Source organism: Chenopodium quinoa, unplaced genomic scaffold (genome assembly GCF_001683475.1).
Source record: "Chenopodium quinoa cultivar QQ74 unplaced genomic scaffold, ASM168347v1, whole genome shotgun sequence".
Taxonomy (NCBI): Eukaryota; Viridiplantae; Streptophyta; class Magnoliopsida; order Caryophyllales; family Amaranthaceae; genus Chenopodium; species Chenopodium quinoa.
This window is the reverse complement of record NW_018745410.1, coordinates 5,244,657-5,267,514: the sequence shown is the minus strand read 5'-3', so window position 1 is coordinate 5,267,514 and position 22,858 is coordinate 5,244,657.

Below are 22,858 nucleotides of genomic sequence, written 5' to 3'. Positions count from 1 at the left end.
AAGTGGAATACATTCAGATTTTATTTTCGTGCCTCATAATATTTATCCAATGATATATTATAATATTAATTCCGAGTTATAGCGAAAAAGATATGAATGAGACATGAAACTTTATCCAAATATGACACCCTTCCACTATTTTGACAATATCTTTTTATCTACAAAATACTTTAAGAGATTTCCAACGACATATTATATGCCTTATTTGGACTTCCGGATCTAAAGATATGATAAAAACAAAAACGCGATAAAAACGGGCTTGGCGCCTGACTCCAGGCATTGGCTGATTTTCTCTATAAATAACGTATTAAAACTCTGTTTTCGATAACTAGATTTCATCAATTCATATTTCAATTCACCAACTCTCATTAAGATTTTTTTGATTCTTCTCTCTCTCTTTTCTAAACTAGCCTTTTCTCAAATAAATAATTCCGCATTCGCAAGATCTAGAAACACCTAGCCATGTTCGAAGTTGCCTTCGCCCTAGACGTGAAAGGTTTTAATTTCTGAGGGTTTGGTCCCAAATCTCTCTTTCAATTATTTAATTTAATTGCTTTGATTATTTTTTTTCCTTGAAGTTACTAACGTGTGTATTTTGTTATTCGAAAGAGGTACGAAGCATCAAAGTAAGTGCTTTAATTGATTTCATTGATATTATGATGTAGAAATCATGTTTATATTGTTATTATGATATTCCTAGTATCATGTCTAGGTTAATTTTAATATTAAATATGATTGCTATGATGCTTTTTATTCTCTTCCTAATATTTATTCATGTTAGTATCATGTTAGGGCTAAAGATTTGATTTTTATTGCTTAGTGACATGCTAGGGTTTGTTATTAATCTTGTTAGTATCATGCCTAGGATCTTGCTATTTTTATTATGCTTTAATATTAACATGAATATGATTATGATTATAATTGTTGTAATGATTATGAATATTATTACTTTGATGATTATTTTATTTATGATAATTATTTCAATTATTATTAATATGATGATTATTTTCTTTTATGATTATTATCATGATTATTTCAATTATAATTTATTTTTATCTATGATGATTATTATTTATTATGTTGCTTGATATTTATTATTTATTGCTTGATCACCTTTTATGCATGTTTAAAGGGAATTGGTACTTGTAATCACGCTAAATAAGATAATTAATAATCTTGTTAGGTTTAATATGATTATAATTCAAGTGATCGCCAATAATAGTTTATTTGTGCATTAAATTCAACCAATATAGATTAAACAGGTTTAGGGTTAACCTATTGATTGTATCTTCTTCTCTTTTGGACGCCACCATACTTTAGTGTATGATCACAGTGGGGTTCAAGCTAATGGGATTTTATTGCTTGAAATTATTCCCTACAATTTTTGGCGACTCCACTGGGGAGGATTTCTATTTTAATTCCTGAATTTGTTTCGGCAATGATTTAGAATGAGTGGATGAGACTCGAAAAGTTCTAAGTATTTCATGTGCGTAATTTTTATTAACATTATTTTCATATGCATAAAAAGGTTCTCATTGGAAAGACCATCCGTAATGAGTCAAAAATATAGGATTTTACACGTAGGAAATTTGAGAAATGTCTTTCTTAACTAGGACTGAAATAACACCACGTGAAACTGGAAGATTTTATCGAGCACAGAAAGCTGCTGAGGCATGTGGGAAGTAGCGTCAGAGGCCAGAGCTTGGCGCCACACTTTTAGCCGTAGCGCCAGACGCTACAGTTAAAAGTTGGCACCAGTCTCTGTTTGCTGGCGCCAATTTCCCCCAATACCGAGCCAGAAATATGCGTTCTAATTTCGACTTGTTTTTCGTATTGTTTGCTCGATCCTACTTCCTGATTGAATTTTTTCTCATTTTTCTGAAACCCATATGTGTTCTACATATGGACATAACCCTCTGGGAATTCATGCTTCATCTACCCGATTGAACGCTCCGTGCAACAAAGGGTACATCCGAGATGTTGAATTCACCAAACCATGGAAGCGAGTTTTTTCTAAAACTCCCGGTGTCCCATCCACTCGCGCCAACCCTTCACGGTTAGGCTTCCGCGCGGTGCATCCGGACAATTAACCATGGACCCTCTATTGACTAAACCATATCCCGAACTTTAGAGAATTAGAGCCATGGTTAGGTTGCAAACTCATTGCATCATATTGTGCCTACTTAACTAATTGTGCATTATTTGTTGTGCATACTCTATGTGATTTTTACTAACCGTTTGTTTGACTTGTGTTAAGACAAAATAAACTGATTAATGACTAAAGGCTTTGTTTAATTAATTAATTAATTAATTAATTTTAGCTAATAAATAAACATAAAATCGAGTCATAGTTCCTTTAAGTCAACCCGGATTTTTATTCCCGTATACTGCACAAACGTCAACTTGTTTTGGTTATAGCCAGAGTTATAGGAAGAACTACGAGTCGTATAACCTATGGATCTGTGGCCCCGAGTTTTATCTTTAATTTGGCGTTGGTTTCATCCCAATCAGAGTCGCAGAACAAAAGGTATGACTAAAATACCACAGTCTATCTAGTTTAATGCATATACGTGAAGTCTTAACTTAGTCTTTGCTTGAGTCTAGTCACATTGTCTAGCCACATGGTCATGACACGAGTCTTAACATGTCACCTACACTCATTAGTCTTAGCACACACTTCGAGTATGCATCACTATGACCATGTCTTAGGTTCATGCATAAGTCGGTCTTTTCCGTCATTTGAGTTGGGGGGGTACATTCTATTCCTAATTCTTCATATCACTCCATCTAAATCTTCTTTCACATTCTATTCCAATCTTTCTTCACTTCCTCCATCCATTTCATGTTGAATAAAGTTTGAGTCAAATAATTAATAATGAATATCCCCAAATTCCTTTTCCACAGTACTTGGTCGAGGAGAGAAGGGCGATTAATCAAGGACAACCTCTTTATTCAAGTTTCACTTTTCGATAAACCGATTCGTCAAAAGAGGAAGGCTAAAAGGATAATGGAAACTCAAGAAGAAGTCAATGAGCTCAGGAACCAACTAGCTAATGTGATTGAGACATTGAAGCTTCTCGCACTTAGGATCGATGATCCCGTGAAGCAACAACAAATGGACCTCATGCAAGAGAGTTTAAGCAAGTTGTCTAGCGACTACAAGTTTCAAGAGCTTACATCACAAGGGGTCTCGGTGGACAAAGATCTTCTTCCGCAGAAGTTCAATGCCAACGACATCCCAAAATTCAAGGCAACGGATAATCCTTACTTTCATCTAAGAGCTTTCGAAACTATAATGAGCATTAAGGGTATTGATAAGAAGGTTTTCCCCTCTCTGTTCCCACTATCTCTTGAAACCGTTTTCCAACAATGGTACTTCTCCCTTGAAAAGGAGAAAACCTCTACCTGGGAATCGATAGTAAACGCTTTCGTTGATAGGTACAAGTGCAATATTCAAGTTGAAATTGACCATAGACAACTTGAGATGCTAAGACAAAAAGAGAATGAAGGCTTTACTTCTTTCTTTAATAAATGGAAGGAAACTTCCGCCAAGATGATTGAGGTCCCCACCGAAAAGGAGTCTGTGAGGATGTTTATCAAGAATCTCCAAGAAAAGTATTCAAAGCACTTAAAATATCAACACAACTTGAATACTTTCAAGGCCGTTTATGACATCGGAATCGAAATCGAAGACGACCTCGCAAAGCAAAAAGCTACTAACAATAATAACCACGGTGGCTGGAAAGGAAAGAAGAACGACAATCCTTCTTCTTCCGAAAACGCCCACTCTAGTATTAATGTTAGTACCTTTGACCATAATGGTGTCTTAGCCATAGGTAATCAAGGATCTAAAAGGAAACCCAGGCGAGAGTTCACACCCATTGGAATGACCTACGATGCTGCTTTCGATCGTCTCTATGATCGAGGATTAATCAAACCTATTGGCCCTACCGAGGATCCAACACCAGAAAATCGATCTTTGAGATGGAATCCAAACTCTTATTGCAAGTACCATCGAGGTCGCGGTCATACTACCGATGAATGCTACAGGTTTCAAAACCTCATTCAAGATCTCATAGAGGCAAATAAGATCCCATCGCCTCTAGCTAGCGAGAAGACGGGATGATGTCGAAGCAAACAACACAAGACAAGAGGCGAGCTTCGACGACAAGATTTTATGACCTCTTTTTCTATTTCTTTTTCATCTTTTCTTTCCCCAATAAGTCTAACATAGGCACCTTTTCCTTTCCTTAGATTAATTTTGTAGATTATTTATTTTCTTTTAATAAAATGAGCATTTATTTTCTTGCATATGATCATTGCATTACGTTGCATCGTAAAAAAAAAAATCCATGTCGAATTAAGCACAAGGTATACTAATGATTTGAGGCACCCCTTGTAGCCACATTATATTACCTTTCACCCATCAATTATACATCCTTTCTTCATAAACCACTTTGAGCCTCGTCTAACGATAGACCTTTTTTTTCAACCTATATCTATCTAACCTTGGGATGGGATGGTGTGTAACTTATGCAATTCTAAAAAGCTTGAGTGATTTCAAAAGATCAAAATAAATAGCAAAATTAAGCATAAGAAAAAAATAAATAAAAGTGTACAAAAGGGCAAGTGTTCCAATGTCTTTGATATGAAAATATCTTTGATATGAGCACGTCTCAGATTGCGTCTCTTATCGAGTGCTCGGTACCGTGCCTGAGAAACATGAATGCCAAGTGAGTGATAGATCGCATGATCGGGATTGCCCACACTTGCAAAAGTAAAATAAATGCTAAAGCAAAAGATAAAAGAGAGCTAAAAAAGAGTAGAAACTCAAGCATAAAAATATAAAGATTCGAAAGCGAGGTTGCACACCTTGGGGGCTTATCTAGGGTCTTGAGCCTTTATCCCCTTCTTCTTTAGCCTTTAGCCTAACCACATTACAACCCTTAAAAAGACATTTTTGAGGTATACACACTTGTGCAAGGTTTGGCTAGAGCTACGTTCGGCCTGATTCCTAACGGATACGTAGGCAACCTCACATTGAGGTGCGGCCGTAATAAACATGCATTCATATTCACATTCACACACTTACACCATGATCATATCAAGGGATCTCCAATGCTCATCCCTATTCATTTAGAGCTAGACTTGGGGGCTTGATCCCTACATCATTAGCTTATCTAGCTTAAGAGTCACCACCATTTGACTCTTTTAATAAATAATATCTTTTCACACACTTAGCTCTTGCGGCCTAGCTTTAGTGTCACTATCACACACATCACACATACATGACCAAATATATTTCCATCTTAACATAATGATGAAGCATGCCTTGTCACTTCACTCATCACTCATAATTGTCATTACATAGAAGTATGAAGTGCTTAGCCTCCGTGCCTAAGTTACCCAAATACTTTCATCATGGAGTCAACCATTGAGATAGCCTAGGATGGATTAATCCTTGCACCTTGAGAGATAGTATCAAACAACATTTTACTAAGCTCATTCAACATGCATTCGAAAACTTCGATTCTGTCTTCGCGTCTTTCTTCTTCGGGAGAAAGTCGGTACCCTCCACAAAATTGACGGAAAATTTTTGCTTTTTTGCATTTTTCGAGTGGCACGATCACATTACAATGCACACATGAGTCATGTACACATTGAGTCATGTCGTGCCATATCACTTTGATTTGAGTCTAACACATATGTCATTACACTTCGAGTCGAGTCAACCTCGAGTCAGTCAAACATATCGAGTCAAGTTTATACCTTGAGTCATGTCAAGTCGATGAGTCAAGCAACATTAAGCCTTAGGTCAACCCTAAGATAATTAAAGAAATTGGCAAAGTTCTATAGTAAAAAATAAATACAGGTGCAGCAGAACAGGGAAGACCCTACTCCAGCGCCTGGCGCCAGAAATATTTCAGCAACGACAGAGCTCGAAGCCTCTCAGAAAGGTGATTTCGACTTCATACAGCAATTTCGGGTTCCTTGGTACGCCAGTTAGCCCCTATAAGAAATTTGACATGATTAAGTAGTCAGTTTGATTACAATTGCAATAAATGATCGACCTGATGAAAGATCATCTCACTTAGCTTAAAGCGCCTAATCACGGAGACACCGACATACTGGTTTTAGCAGAAATAAAATTCAGACAAGCTTTAGAGATCGACAAACGTTGGTCTTCGGAAATTTTTTCTTTAAGACATTATCGCAACAAACGTTCAAGTACTGAAGCTCTATCGTTCAGAGACGCGTGAACATTTCCATCAAGCTCTTTTGCTCCAGAGACGCGTGGGCATATCATTCGAAAGCTCTTTTGCTCTAGAGACGCGTGGGCATATCAATCAAGCTCTTTTGTTCAGAAACGCGTGGACAATCCTTTTCAAGCTCTTTTTGTTTAGAGACGAGTGGACATTTCCTACAAGCTCTTTTGCTCAGAGGCGCGTGGGCATCCTATTATCAAGCTCTTCGTTTAGAGACGCGTGAACATATAAAAAAGAAGCTCTTTGTTCAGTGACGAGTGAACATCAAAACAGCAAGGTGGCATTCCCTGGATTATGGAGAGTTGTCACAAACAATTGAGGATTGTTTCAAGAGAAGCAATTTTCGATAGTATTCCCTTGGACGCTGAATATTATCAATGCGGATGGAGATTGTTTCAAGAGAAGCAATCTTTGATGGTATTCCCTTGAACGGAGAATATTATCATTGTGGAGGAGGATCGTTTCAGGCGAAGCAATCTTCTAATTTTGAAGCAGTTACAGGCGTAGCGGTTTTCAAGCGGGATGACATTCTCTAGCTTTCAGGAGGCCATCAAAACAAATCGGTTACTTTCAGAGACGTGTGCTCGACGGTGCAAGATACGCGTTTCTTAACTCTTTTATCTATTTAACTAACGATAGTTTTGCAGGTATCTGCGTTACTAGAATGATTTAGGATCACAGAACGTTCTGAGTCATTCTCCATCCCTATCGATACTTTGACTTTTGTTTTCGAAACTTGCGTTTCTCCAAACTCAGTCAAAGTGGGGGCTTCTGTAGACACCCATTTGTGTCTCCCCAAAACCAACCCCAGTGATGAGTACCTTTCGCGTCGAATCATAATCGAATGAAGTGAAAGAGTGGAAAGTCTAGCGTTGCAGATAGTTTTAATTTCTTTTCTTTTCTCTCTGTTTTTGAAAACTTATTTTAAGAAAACAGCCAATCCAGTTTGGTTGGTCCATGATATGGGTGCAATAGTAGTGTTGTTCGATGGGGTTTGCAAAAACCTTTCCAACGATATATTATAAGCCCAATTCCGATGAATATTGAGGAAGTTATGGCCAATTTACCAAACTGGGCCCGGTTTGAGCCTAATATGCGGCCCAATGATCTAGAGCAGGGCCTATTATTAATTATCATTCCTAAAGCTATTAGGATTGATTATAGTCTTCTAGAATACTCTAGAAGGTTCTTTTTAATCCTAATGGAGTTAGGATTGATAATTATGTTTTAAAGAGTTTGAAATCGATTAAAACTACTCCTTTTAAGAACCCTTATTTTGTACGAAGTGGAATATATTAAGATTTTATTTTCGTACCTCATAATATTTATCCAAATTTTATATGGTTGGATAGATCTTTAAATTATCTTTCCAATGATATATTATAATATTAAATCCGAGTTATAACGAAAAAGATATGAATGAGACATGAAACTTTATCCAAAACTGACACCCTTCCACTATTTCGGCCATATCTTTTTATCTACAAAATATTTTATCTGATTTTAATTGGGTTGTAAATTAGACTTTAAGAGAATTCCAACGACATATTTTATGCCTCATTTGGACTTCCGGATCAAAAGATATGATAAAAACAAAACGCGTTAAAAACGGGCTTGGCGCCTGACTCCAGGCATTGGCACCTGGAACCAGGCCTAGCGCCTGGCGCCAGTTATTGGCGCCTGGTGCTAGCCATTGGCGCCTAGCGCCAATGGCCAATGCTTGGCGCCAACCTCGTTTTGTGTGCGCCTTACTCTGTTTTGTTAATTTTATCTTTTTGGCTGATTTTCTCTATAAATAACGTATTAAAACTTTGTTTTCGATAACCAGATTTCATCAATTCTTATTTCAATTCACCAACTCTCATTAATATTTTCTCGATTATTCTCTCTCTCTTTTCTAAACTAGCCTTTTCTCAAATAAATAATTCCGCATTCGCAAGATCTAGAAACACCTAGCCATATTCGAAGTTGCCTTTGCCCTAGACGTGAAAGGTTTTAATTTCTGAGGGTTTGGTCCCAAATCTCTCTTTCAATTATTTAATTTAATTGCTTTGATTATTTTTCCTTGAAGTTACTAACGTGTGTATTTTGTTATTAGAAAGAGGTACTAAGAATCAAAGTAAGTGCTTTAATTGATATTATGATGTAGAAATCATGTTTATATTGTTATTATGATATTCCTAGTATCATGTCTAGGTTAATTTTAATATTAAATATGATTTCTATGATGCTTTTTACTCTCTTCCTAATATTTATTCATGTTAGTATCATGTTAGGGCTAAAGATTTGATTTTTATTGCTTAGTGACATGCTAGGGTTTGTTATTGATCTTGTTAGTATCATGCCTAGGATCTTGTTATTTTTATTATGCTTTAATATTAACATGAATATGATTATGATTATAATTGTTGTAATGATTATGAATATTATTATTTTGATGATTATTTTATTTATGATTATTATTTCAATTATTATTAATATGATGAGTATTTTCTTTTATGATTATTATCATGATTATTTCAATTATAATTTATTTTTATCTATGATGATTATTATTCATGATTATTATTTATTATGTTGCTTGATATTTATTATTTATTGCTTGATCACCTTTTATGCATGTTTAAAGGGAATTGGTACTTGTAATCACGCTAAATAGGATAATTAATAATCTTGTTAGGTTTAATATGATTATAATTCAAGTGATCGCCAATAATAGTTTATTTGTGCATTAAATTCAACCAATATAGATTAAACTGGTTTAGGGTTAACCAATTGATTGCATGTTAATCAGAAAGCGCACATGAATACGAGCAGAATAAAGTAGAGGCCTATTATTAGGGAAGATTCAATCTCTTTTAGCTTTGATTTGTACCTTCATCCCCGGACCCTTATTTGGTTCATGACCTTATGCAGTTGACGATCTCTTGGATCGTTAAGGGGTGTAACCTTCATCTCGTGAATGGTTTAAAAGTTCCTTAAAAACTTGTTGGCGACTCTTTTGCTCTATCTTCTTCCCTTTTGGACGCCACCGTACTTTAGTGTATGATCACAGCGGGGTTCAAGCTAGTGGGATTTTAAGGCTTGAAATTATTCCCTACAAGTATGATAGCAGCATTCTTAATGCCGGTACAAGTAAAACCGTGAACAATGCACCTGAAATTGTGGTCGATGATGAAAATAATCTCATCCATAAGGACCCAGCAAAAATGTCGATAACGCCTAAGCTAAACCAAGCCATGACCCTGAACCCTCTGGAGGGGTTCATTCCGGAGGAATTAGAAATAACGACCAAGGTGATGCGAGCAATGTCCAGGAAGAGGAAGGAAGTAGCCGACATGGCCTTGGGTAGGGTAGCAGAAAAAGGGGGGTTGTCAGAGCTTGTTTTTGTTAACCTTGAAAGCCAGTTTAAACGGAAAGTAGAACAACCTCAACCCAAGCTGCAACCCTAACCTCGGCCGCAGACCCAAGAATTGGTTACACTGTCAACGCACCCAGTCTCCCAGGGCGTGCGGACAGGGGATTCAAAATCTTATCGGTAAGAGGCCAACAGTGGGCCGCCGAGACGCATAGCGAGGGCTGTTGTCAGGCCCAGAATATCCCCATTCACTCAGAAATTCCTTAATCAGTAGATGAAAAAAATCAAAATGTCGTCATGCTCATATGACGGCAAAGGGGATCTTAAGAGATATGTGACAACCTTTGAATGCCACATGTTGTTATATACCGAAATGGATGTTGTGTGGTGCAAAGTTTTCCCTACGACACTGTCGGGGGTTGCCTCATATTGGTTTTCCAATTTGGAGCCTAGTTCTATTGATTGCTTTGAAACTTTGGTAGAGTTTTTCATAGGCCAATACATAAGCAACAACGCGAGACAGAGAACGTCGGGGGAGCTGATGGTCGTAAGGCAAAGAGAGGAAGAATCACTCAGGGATTTCATTTGACGTTTCAACAATGAAGCTAATACCAAACCAAGGCTACAACAGGAAATAGCGGTGATGGCTCTCATGAATGGTTTGGGAGACAGTGACTTTAAAAGGTTTATGGCACGAAAATCCTTCCCGAACCTGGGTACGGCATTTGACAAGGCACATGAGTATATAAAAAGTGAAGAACTCTTAAAGTCTAGCAGCCAGCTAGTACCTGTCGAGCCGTCTCGGCGGCAAAATGACAATGTCGTATTCGATACTCGCGCCAGTGGAGTGAGTAGGCCGCAACAACAAAACCAGCAAAGGGAAAACAGACCTAGAAAAGGGTTAGACCGTTATAGCAGTTACACGCTGTTGAATGCACATAGGGCTACGATATACTCAGTTAATCAGAACAGAGAAGACTAGAACCGGCCATGAAAACTAAAGGCCGAGATGTGAAGAAATATCGTATGTTTTACAAGGATGTCGGCCACTATACTTAAGAATGCATCCAGCTGAAAGAAAATATTGAGGACCTCATCCAAAAAGGGCACTTATCACAATATCGAGTCTATGCAAGATTGGGTCATCAACAACCTCAGCAGCCAAGGCAAACTGAATACCGCAAGCAGGGAGACTCGTCTATGCAGGATGATACTTACCGATAAAGCCACAAAGAAATATACCGACAGGGCAATGCGCCACCCGGTCATAAAATCACGATATATGTCATTATCGGTGGGCCAGTACACAGAGGTTCTATGAGAGGGGAAAAAAAAGTCCGTCGAAATATAAGCACATAGTCAACGCGCTGGGAATAGAAGAGCGACGTAGACCTGTTACGATCCCTTCCGTGTCTTTCTCAGAAGCTGATGTCAAGGGTGTAGTTTTCCCTCATGATGATCCATTAGTATTAATATTAATGGTCAATGGAGCCGATATCAAGGGAGCATTAGTTGACGGAGGAAACTCCGCTAACATCCTGTTTGCAAAGGAATTTGATACAATGAGGATAGGCGGGGAATATTTAACGCCGGTGTCCTATCCTGTTATTGGCTTTAATGGGTCAACATTCAGGCCAGAGGGTATCATCTTTTTGTAAGTCAGAATTGGTGACGGTGCAGCAACTAGGTATGTCATGACGGAATTTATGGTAATTGATGTACCATCAGCATACAACGCCATTATCGACAGACCTATGACCCATGATGTAAAGGCAGTAGTCTCGACGTACCATTTGACAATGGTGTACATGTCGAATGTCGGTAGAATAGAGTGCATTAAAGGAAGCCATATCATAGCCAGAGAGAGTGTTATGTGTTAGCGCTGAAGCAACCAAGCCGGCAACCCATCATTGAACAGGCAACTCAGAAAAGAGAGCAAACTCCATCCACACATGACTTGGCAATGGAGAATTTTGATACCTGGTCGGTGAAAATTCCTCGCCCCTCACCGGGGGAAAAACTGCTGAAATTGAATTGCAGCCTCGTGTGCCGGGAAGAGTAGTGCGGGTTAGATCCGATATGGATGTCGACACACGATGCCACCTGGTGGAACTCCTACGGGAAAATGCAGATGTGTTTACCTTTTGGCAGATGAGATGCCGGGGATTCACCCCGATGTCATGGTGCACAAATTGAACGTTAACAGAAGAAAAAGGCTGGTTAGGCAAGAAACAAATTTTCTCGACAGAAAAGATTAAAGCTATACAAGAAGAGGTCAACAAGCTTCTATAAGCAGGGTTTATTGAACCCTGTACATATCCCGAATGGCTAGCAAACGTAGTTAGGGTGAAAAAAACTGTCAGGAAAGTGGAGAATGTGCGTTAACTTCACAGATTCGAACAAGACTTGTCTTAAATATTGCTATCCACTTCCCAGGATAGATAAACTAGCAGACTCAACTTCCGGCCACGCTTTGCTGAGCTTTATGGATGCCTTTCTGGATACCATCAAGTTAGTTTGTATGAGCTCTGACAGAACCAAAGCGGCTTTCATCACTGATGACGACGTATATTGATACAAGGCAATGTCGTTCGGGCTGCGAAACGCGGGAGCAACATACCAGAAGCTTGTAGACAAAGTCTTTGCCAACAAGAATGGAAGCAATGTAGAAGTGTATGTTGATGACTCAATTGTAAAAATCCAACTGGCCGCTGATCATGTTGCAAATATGAGGGAAATTTTCAAAACCCTTTGGCATTATAGGATGAAGTTAAATCCAGAAAAGTGCGTCTTTGGAGTTCGGTCAGGGAAGTTCTTGGGGTTCATGGTAAGTGAAAGGGGAATAGATGCGAATCCAGATAAGATCGAGGCTATCCTTACTTTACCACATCCGAAGTCAATAAAGGATATACATAAGTTTATCGGCCGCATGTCAGCCCTGACAAGGTTCATTAGCTAACAGCTGGCAAAGCCTTGCCTTTTTTCGGTGTTACGCCAGAACAAGACATTTGTTTGGGGTAAGGAGCAAGCAAAAAAAAATAGAGGTGGTGAAGAACTGTCTAAGGTCCTTACCAACAATAGCAAGGCTAGAACAAGGAGAGAGCCTACAGTTGTACATCTCGGCATCCTCGAAAACGGTAGCGGCCACGTTGCTGGTAGAACAGAAGAAAGTGCAAATGCCAATTTATTTTGTGAGTCATGTCTTAAACACTGCCGAAAGACGTTATCCCCTGGTAGAGAAAATTGCCTATGCATTGGTCATAGTGGCGTGAAAGTTGCGGCCTTACTTTGATGCACATACTATTGAAATCCTAACGAATCAGCCGTTATAAAAATCTCTGCAAAATATGGAAACTTCTAAGCGCTTGCTTAAATGGGCGATAGATTTGTCGGAATATGTTATAATTTACAAACCGAGAGTGTCAATAAAAGCTCATGCATTGTCCGACTTTATCGTTGAAACATCCTATACTAAAAAATAAGAAGTAATCGGGGCGTGGAAAGTCTCCGTTGATGGCTCTGCATCATCAACAGGTTCAGGTGACGGTATCATCATGGTATCCCTGCAAGGACACGTATTTGAGTATTCCATCAAGTTTAAATTCAAAGCCTCGAACAACGAGTCCGAGTATGAAGCAGCCATGGCGAGAGTGTAGTTGTGCATAGCTGCCGAGGAAAAACAAATTGAGTTGTCAACGGACTCGCAGTTAGCGGCAAGTCAGTTTAGTGGCGACTACGAGGCTTGAGAACAAACAATGATTGCGTACTTGACCAAGTTAAGGGCCTTAACGGCAAAATTGGATCATTTTGAAATCAACTTAGTTTCACGTGCTCAGAATGCACAAGCTGACCATTAGCAAAGTTAGCTAGCTCAAGCTTCAACGATCTGGAACGCACTGTAATGGTTGAAATTTTAGAACATAAAAGCATTAAAGAGGAAGCTCGGAAAGAGGACAATTGTGTTAATGGAGGCCGAGAATGGTATGATGACATATTGGCCTATAAAGTGCATAATGCTCTCCCCACAGACAAGGTTAAGGCACGAAAAGTCAAGAAATATAGCATCTGGTTTGTCATGTTCCGAGGTAAGCTGTACAAAAGGGTCTTACGTTACCATTACGAAGATGCATAACGGCCTATGAGTCTGCTAGGCTGGTAGAGGAAATTCATGAGGGTGATTGCGGAAAGCACATAGGCGGAAGGTCTATGTCCTTGGAGGCAATGAAAAGGGGATATTATTGGCCGAAAATGAATGCAGACACCATGGATTATGCCAAAAAGTGCGATAAGTTCCAGAAGTTTGGGCCAGCAATAAACCAGCCACCAAACGATTTGACACTGTAGACACCTAAAATGTCTCCCCAAAACCAAACCCGATGATGAACAAAATTTCACCTAAATTATTGGTTAGGTTGAGTATTTAATATTTGAAGTGATTAAATCCATGTATACATTCAATACATTTCATAAACCAATCCATTTCCTATCTCATTTCCCTATGCCATAACTTGTTTCCTCTTTTAGTGTCCACATTGCAAAACCTAGAGAAACTGATTTTTTGACCTTATAATTTTGATCCAATTATTATTTGGTTGAATAGGCCTTTAAATAAGATTTCCAAAAATATATCATAAGCCCAATTACGATTTAAAACGAAGAAGATACGAGCCAAACACTAAACTCGGCCCAAAACCGACACCCTTCTACTAAAACGGCCATATATTAAAAATATACAAATATTTTTGACCTTATTCTAATTTCTTTGGAAATTAGACTTGATAAGATTTCCAATGATATATTATATGCCTTATTCCAAGTTACGGATCAAAAGTTAAAATAATTTTAAAAATGCGTAAAAAACTGGAATTGCTGTGCAGTAGCAAAATTGTTGTATCGCGGCAATATTTGAAGGGGCACGGTAGATAGTACCGTGTCACAGAAATTTGTACCGTGTCGCGGTACATATACCGTGACACGGTGCTTTTTCTGTGTCATTTCCCCCGCGCTTCTTTACCGTGACACGGTGTACTGTACCGTGCCACGGTGGACACTATTACGTCGCGGTGGACACTGCCGTGTCACAAAATTTTCTCGTGTTTTCTCCGCGTAAAACCTAACGCGTTTTATCCTCAGTTGGTCAATTTCTTTCCCAGCCACACCAAAGTACACCACGTCACGGGAATGCTTGCCGTGTCATGACATTATTTTTAGGGTTTTTATCTTATTAGGGTTCCGTGTGTTCCCTCTACTCATTTTCCAATACCATTTTCGTAGCGGGAATAACCGGTCGTTGGATAATCACCCTCAAGCCAAACAATATTTCTACCTAAACTAACCTAAGACAAGTCTGGGGCAAGTAAATGATCGTATCCACAGGGAATCGGTATGAGTACACCGAGAATATGAAACGGTTGCAATCTTGTTCGGTCACAAATGGGAGGTTTGATTAAATAACTACTATATGGAGACAACCACTAGGGGGAAATGGGAATCGACACCAACCAAACCAATGAATCAAACCAATAGGAAAGCATGTACACAAATTGGGTGATAGCGAGGGTACTCAACATTTCCTTCTTTCGAAGCCACAACACTAAGCATTCCTAAACCAAACTCAACTAACAAGATAGGGCAACCAAGTCTTAATAACGGGAAGTAGACTACTAACTCAGGTTTGTCTTTCGATCGGTCCAAGAAAGCATTAAGGCACAAACAATTGGGATTTCTCACCTAATTGTCGCAACTAAGACTACTACATCATTCAAACAAGGAACCATAATCAAGAGGAATTTAGCATAATCATATAAGAGTGGGCTCACAACTAGACTCCATCTTTAATTGCTAACATAGAAGTGAATACATGAGCAATAAGTGGCCAACCAATTACACATGCAATTAACCAATCCCTTAACAATCAATCATCAACCCAAAATGAACATGCAAGCACAAACATCAATCAACCCATGGCTTGGTTGGGTCTTCACCCAACCCCTAGCTAATTAACTACTCACTAAACATGGTAAAGGACATCATAACAACAAGTTCTAATTCTAGCATTAAGTTAACAAGTTAAGAGAATTAGTAGGAATGAGGTAGATTGGACATGTAACAACAATTAAACAAGATCAAGAGAAATTAACAATTCAAAGTAAATAAAAACTAAAATTAAAGAATAAGAGATAGAGGAAAGAGATTACTTAAAATGCTTCAAAGTTGAGAAAATGTTGAATTCTAGAGAACAATCTTCAATTAATCTAATACAATGATTGAGTTTGAGAAGATCTAAGTTAATTAATGAGGGTTTAGAGAAACTAAGGGCCTAAGAAAACTAAAGGGAAAGAAGATCCCAAAAACTAAAGTCAAGCGTCATATTTATACGCCCAAAAATTACATTGTAAAATCCGTCAAAAATTAGGCTTCTGAACAGGAGGAGCGCCAGTTCTTGGGCAAGGAGCGCCCACTCAAGGCATCCTGCGCGCCCGCTCCTTCTACTGCAGTTTGAGGCAGTTTGTGGAAGCTCGGGGAGGAGCGCCCACTCCACCAAGGGTGCATGCCCGCTCCTTTTACTGCAGGGGGTAGGCAGATTGTGCTGCTGGGATGAGGAGCGGCTGCTTCTCTAAAGGTGCACGCCCGCTCCTACCTGGTAAATGTTCCCTCGAGAGAGTCTTCAAACTCATGCTACTTAACCACATTCTTATTGCACCTACAAACACGAGCACACACATAAAAAGAAACGGGGAAGCCAAAAGATGCAAATCGCCATAAAAGGAGTTAGGAAAAGGGATTATAGTAGGGGAAAGAGTACAAAATAGTGTTTAAAATGCCATGATAAGTGGAAAAATAAAACACTTATCGAATTCCCCCAAGCTAGCTAATTGTTTATCCCTAAGCAATTCACTTGGCGCAAAACAAACCAATAGATTAGCCCGCTCAAAGAAAAGCACATGTAAAGATAAAAGAATCCTTAAGCAATAAATCTCGAGCATGAGGTATATGCCTAAGATCAACCACGGTCATGACTAGTCAAGGCCTAGCTAACCTTCCCGAATGTGCTCAACTTTGGTCCATTCAACTTATCTTACCGCGTCCCCAACACAAAGTTCAAATTCCCCCTAATGGTAGTGTCCCATAACTCCTCGAAGGAGCCGGAAGAAACATAGACAAAAGAAGGTTAAAGAACACTCAACATCTCAATGATAAGTACCCTCTCCATATGCTTGTGAACCGACTCCCTCCATCGACAATGGCTTCAACTACTCTACTAATATTACAAAACTCAAGGATTACGACACAAGGTTAAGGCATAGAGAAAACTAGAAGTGCATTGTAATTAAAGCCAAGCTAAGATGTATATACTAAAAGCAAACCCACATAGGTTTCAAACTTTGACCCAAATTACAAACCATGAATAAACTTGAGACAAAACCGCACCCCCAAGCTTATTTAATTGCTAGGGTGGTGGCTATTCATCACTTCTTTTCTTTTTCTTTTCATCATTTTTTTTTGAATCTTGGATATTTACATCACAAACTACTAATTACAATGAATTAAAAATTGAACTAAGAAAACAAGATTGGTATGCCTTAACCTTTTTTTGTGAATAAACAATACATAACAACCTTAATCAATCACTAAGAGTAGTTTAGGCCGCGATCTTGGGAGTTGGGACTCAAGTTCTCGATCTAGGTATTAAATCAAGGAGGATCCTTGCCACTCATTCAAAATATAGTAGGCTTGAAAAATATTAAAACCTCACTTTTTGAAACAATGTGGGATCAAATATCACCTTTCGGGGTTCAAGTTCCTTTGATATGGGTGACACCTTCTTACCACAATCCTAGACCTTAAGTCTCGTACATTCGGTAAGATTATTCTCACACTAGCCTAAACTAGCCAATTCTATGTTCAACCAAGGGCATCTAAACCATGCTCGAAATTTTATTACCCAAAAGAAAGCAAATATCCATCACATGCAATCCAATATCATCATTGAGGACTAGTCTAAAAGTTAAAGGTTTTGTTTTTTTTTTTTGTTGAAATATAAACAAGAGTAGGAGGAAAGGAGTTACCATTAACCTTGATGTAGTATCTTTCATGTATAAAAGATGATAAAAGAATAGTGATTAGTAGCAAAGAAAATAAAGATAGAATATCATGAGTGGATCATGCACATAAGAGTTGAACAATCATTCCACAATTCATAAATAAACCGTCATTTGCAAAACTAAGGCAATTATATCACAAGCTCACTTGAATTCATTTTACCATAAACGACACTAATCAAATCATCGAGCCAAATGAAAACAAGCAAAGACAATATATACAATGTCTAATCTAATTAAAGAAAATAATTTTTTTTTAGAGTTAAGAGGGGGGAAAGAGACACTAGCTAAAGAATTTGGATTTATGGGAAGAAGAACTAGCTAGAGAAGATTGGAAAGGAGGGGAGAGAAGGAGGAGAGGAGAAGCTAACTAAAGAATTTGGATTTAGGGTTTTGGATATTTTGGGTTTTGGATTTTTGGGAAGGAGAAGAAGCTCATCAACAAATATCATCACCAATGGGGAAGCACATAAACCAAACCAAGCTCATTAAAATGCGGACATTCAACCAATAAAAACCAAGATAGGTGGAGCATAATCATATTAAGCACAAAAATAGCAACATCAAATCCCAACTCAACACAAGGCCTAAATACTCCCCCAAGCTAGACATTTAGTTACCGCTTCAATGAAATAAAATAGGCAGTGAAGTAACCTCCCCCCAAGCTTGGGATTGGCACTGTCCTCGGTGTCCCAATAAGTGAAAGGGGCATTGAAACGGTAACTAGAATGTCTAGATCATCTATGGTGCCCCGGCGAATAGTGATAATTGTAGTTGAAATCTACATCACTAAGACCGGTCGGGTCGTCTACATAAGGAGGTAGATCATAGTTGGGGCAAGAGCGGTAGTGACCATAATCCGACATACCTTGCTCACCCCAACCACCATCATAGCCAGGTGGGAACCCGTAATGCCCCCTTAGGGGGGATCAAGCACCTCCGAAGATGAACTAGCACCATGAACCTCGGGGACGTAGTAATAGCTAGGGTCACCCCTATAATCACATCCCCCGGGTTGTGAGTAGTCATAAGGGGGATAGGAGTGAAGCTCATCAATTGAATAGCGCGGGCCTTACCAATAAGGGTAGGTGGGTTGACCATTGTGCCAACTCGGAACCACCCTTGTTAAGGTAAGGGGGAAAGTCTCCCCTCTCAACTTGATGTTCGTAGCTTCTTTCTGCGACAAAACTTTGATATTCATTTTGCTCAAGGAGTCTTTGGTTGGTTAAATACAGTTGGTTGAAAGCATATTCTACATCAAAGAGGGAAAAGGAAGAGGAAGAACCACCTACCCTAGATCGGGGGATGGAGGATGTACTCGCACGATGGGGTATAAGTACATCCTCGTCATTACCGGCCATACCACGTGGGGGCTTCTCACGTGGCACTTGCCACGTGGTCCCTACCGAGCTATTAACCGCCGGGTTTGGGAGAGTGCAATAATGCTTCCCATTGACTTTCCAACTATAGCGAATATTACAGCCCTCAATTTCAGTAAGGAACTTCATATCAGTAAGTGCCTTACTATCAAGCAAAGTGGGGCCATGAATCGGGGTCATTTGGTCTAGCTTAGACCTAAACCCTAGTTTCCTCGCTATAATTGAAATCATCCCCCCACATCTAATCTCAACATTCATCTCTCCGCTCTCCTTAATTTCCTCGCATCTTTTAATGAACATGTATCCCATGTTCACATACCCTTCCTCATTTCCTTCGAATCCTGAAGCTAGGAAGAGGAATTTGATCTCCTCTTTAGTTAGCTTCCCTAAGTCTTGTTTAGAGAAACAAGCATAGCTTATGATTCTCATGAAGATTTGAAGGACGGGGTGGATGATGTGGCTAGCATGGCTAGACCGGGTTGTGAAATTGGGATACCCCGCAATGGTATTCCACCAAACTTGCTCCTCATATCTTGAGAAGTAAGTACCAATGGGGTCATAGACTTGATTAAAGACGGGCCATTCAAAAAATTTGTTCAATCTCGTTAAGGTTAGGGTCTTCTCGACATTGAACATTTGAAATTTAATTTCACACTTTAATGGCTCCCCCTCTAGGTTTATGTGCTTCATAGAGACCGTTGATAAGAATTCAAGAGTTATTGACTTGTAAGTCTCCTCCCTATTGTTTAAGAAGTTTAGTCAACCAAAGTTTTTGGCTACTCTCCTAATCCCATCATCGACCCCTAAGAGCCGCATTGAATCTTGATGATAAAAGCGGGTTGGGATGATTTTTCTTTTAGAGAGTCCATTGAAAGGCTTTTTGTACTTTTCCTTGAGTTTAGGAGCTTGAATTTGGTTAGGATTTTCTTGTTGTGAAGGGGTAGAGGATGATTGAGGTTCACTAGTCTTTCTTTTCTTAATCCCTCCGATGAATTTCTTCATTTTTGGTTTGGAAAAGGCTATTTAAGAATATCACTCAACAACAAACAACTCCACACCACCCTTAACTTCAAACCCCCTTAAAATCCAAGAGTACATGTTTCATAATACAACCAAAATATATCCCAACACACAATTTTTCAAGAACAATACACTTCACAATTTCACAAAAATCAAAATCACAAATTCCCAAAATCTAAGAAATTTTCAATTATAAATTCAGCTATTCTAATTATAAATTCAGCTATTCTAAAAATTATTCACAAAATTTTTCTAACAACCCTCCATAGACAACAATAATTGCTTAAATTCACCTAATCATGCAACTAGTCACACAAACTAAATAAAATTAGCAAGAAGTAAGAAATTTTAAAGAAAGAAGTTGAGTAGAGTAATGGATTATACCAAATAGAGTATGAAAATACTCTAAAATCCTCCAAAACCATTCAAATTTTGCTCCTTCTTCTTCAAGCTTAAACCTTTTACTCTTGTTCTTCAATGGAGGAATTAGGGGTTTTCAAAAATTTGACCAATTTTGTGTATTTTTGTGATTTTTAGAAAGACAATTGGAAGGGGAGTGAGAATTTGTGAAATTTTAGTGAAGAAAGTGAAGGATTGATGATGATTTTGAAGAGAGAAGGTAGATTAGATGGGGTTTTTAGAGTGAGAAAGAGGTGGGTAAGGATGAGAGAGAGTATGAGGTGAAATGAGAGGTGAGAAGTGAAAGATGGTAAAAAGAGATAAGGGGGAAATCCCCTTATTTTTACACGGCTGGGACAGGAGCGGGCGTGCATGAAGTGAGGAGCGCCCGCTCCTGCCTTCAAGAAGGCATACTGATTGCTTTTCGGAGGTAGGAGCGGGCGTGCAGGGTTCTAGGAGCGCCCGCTCCTACAGTTTTACCTCGACTCTTCCTCCTTTTTTCAATTTTTTTTCTTTTTTTTTTCTATAGCTGATTAGTGGAGCGGGGGTGCAGGGGTCTAGGAGCGCCCGCTCCTAAGCTGATTGAAGTTCCTGCCTCAATTAAAGGACTTAGGAGCGGGCGTGCAGTTGATTTGGAGCGCCCGCTCCTAAGTTGAGATGAAGTTTCTGATGTTGCTGAAGGTTTTAGGAGCGGGCGTGCAAGGGTTGAGGAGCGCCCGCTCCTAAACTTGTTGGAGTTCCTGCTTAACTTGACGTACATTGGAGCGGGCGCGCTAGCTTCAAGGAGCGCCCGCTCCTTACTGGATGGGTGAATTTGCCTCCTTTTTAACTCCTTAGCGAACCACCTACCACAAAAACAAACACCAAAAAAAAAATTTAAACTATCAAGTGTTAGTTTGAGCTCTCATCTCCTTTTTTTTTTTTTTTTTTTTTTTTGTGTAAAGGCAAAAATACTCGAGCTGCCTCCCGAGAGCGCTTCTTTAACGTCACTAGCTTGACGCAAATTCGAAAAATATCCTCAGGGTGAGATAAAGTTTGAAACCAAATTGTCACCATTGTTTTCATTGTTACAACTTGCCATCTTGGGCAAAATCAAATTGTTTTCTTGACTAACACCTACAACAAATTCATTTTCATAGATTTTCTTTGAATCCTTCTTCTTCCTTTTTCTCTTTGTTTTTCCCTTCCTCTTCTTCTTAGAAGCCTTGATGCCATCCTCTTTTCCTTGTGAGCATCGGTCTCACCTTCTTTAAGCATTGTCTTAAGTCAAGAAAGCATGGCAATCACCTCATCTAACCTATTCAAACATTGCTTTGACTCATGGACATTGAAAAGAGGATTAGTCGCACAAAACATTCTCAACATATGCAAATCATAATCACTAATAGCATCTAAGGTCCTTTTATGAGGGAAGGACATCCTCTCTTGGGGTCAATAGTAAGATAAAATTCATCATCACCCACATTTAATATGAGTTTTCCTTCCCTTACATCAATTATTTCACCACCCGTTGCTAAGAAAGGTCAACTTAGGATAATAGGGGTGAGGGCATCTTCCGTCATTCCTAGCACAATAAAATCAACCGGAATGGTGAAATTACCTACCTTGAGAGGGACATCTTCTACCTTATCCTTAGGGAATTTGGAGGATCCATCGGCAAGTTGAAGCGTGACATTAGTGGGTACCAAACCACCAATACCAAGCTTCTCATAAACCGAGAAAGACATCAAACTCACACTAGCTCCTAAATCACATAGGGAATTTTCAAAGGAAATTTTCTTAATAGAGCAAGGAATAGAAGCTTCCGGGATCTTTTAGTTTAGTGGGAGAGTGGTTTTTGAAAATTGCACTACAATTTTCGGTTAAGCTCACCGTGGTGGACTCACTCATGCCAACAATCTCATCCTCACTTGACTTAGACACCTCAAATTGTTTTTCTTCTCCAACCTCCTCATTCTCACTCTCTTTTTGCAAGATCATGGGTGGAGTTTCATCTATGCTAGTCCCACATCTAGTCATGATTGCCTTACAATGTTCTTCTTGACTAGGTGAAGAGGTGCTAGTGTAGACACCCATTTGTGTCTCCCCAAAACCAAACCAAGTGATGAGTACCTTTCGCGTCAAATCATAATCAAATGAAGTGAAAGTGTGGAAAGTTTAGTGTTGCAGATAGTTTTATTTCTTTTCACTTCTCTCTGTTTTTTGAAAACTTTTTTTAATAAAACAGTCAATCCAGTTTGATTGGTCCATGATATGGGTCCAATAGTAGTGTAGTTGGATGGGGCTTGACAAGAGCTTTCCAACGATATATTATAAGCCCAATTCCGATGAATA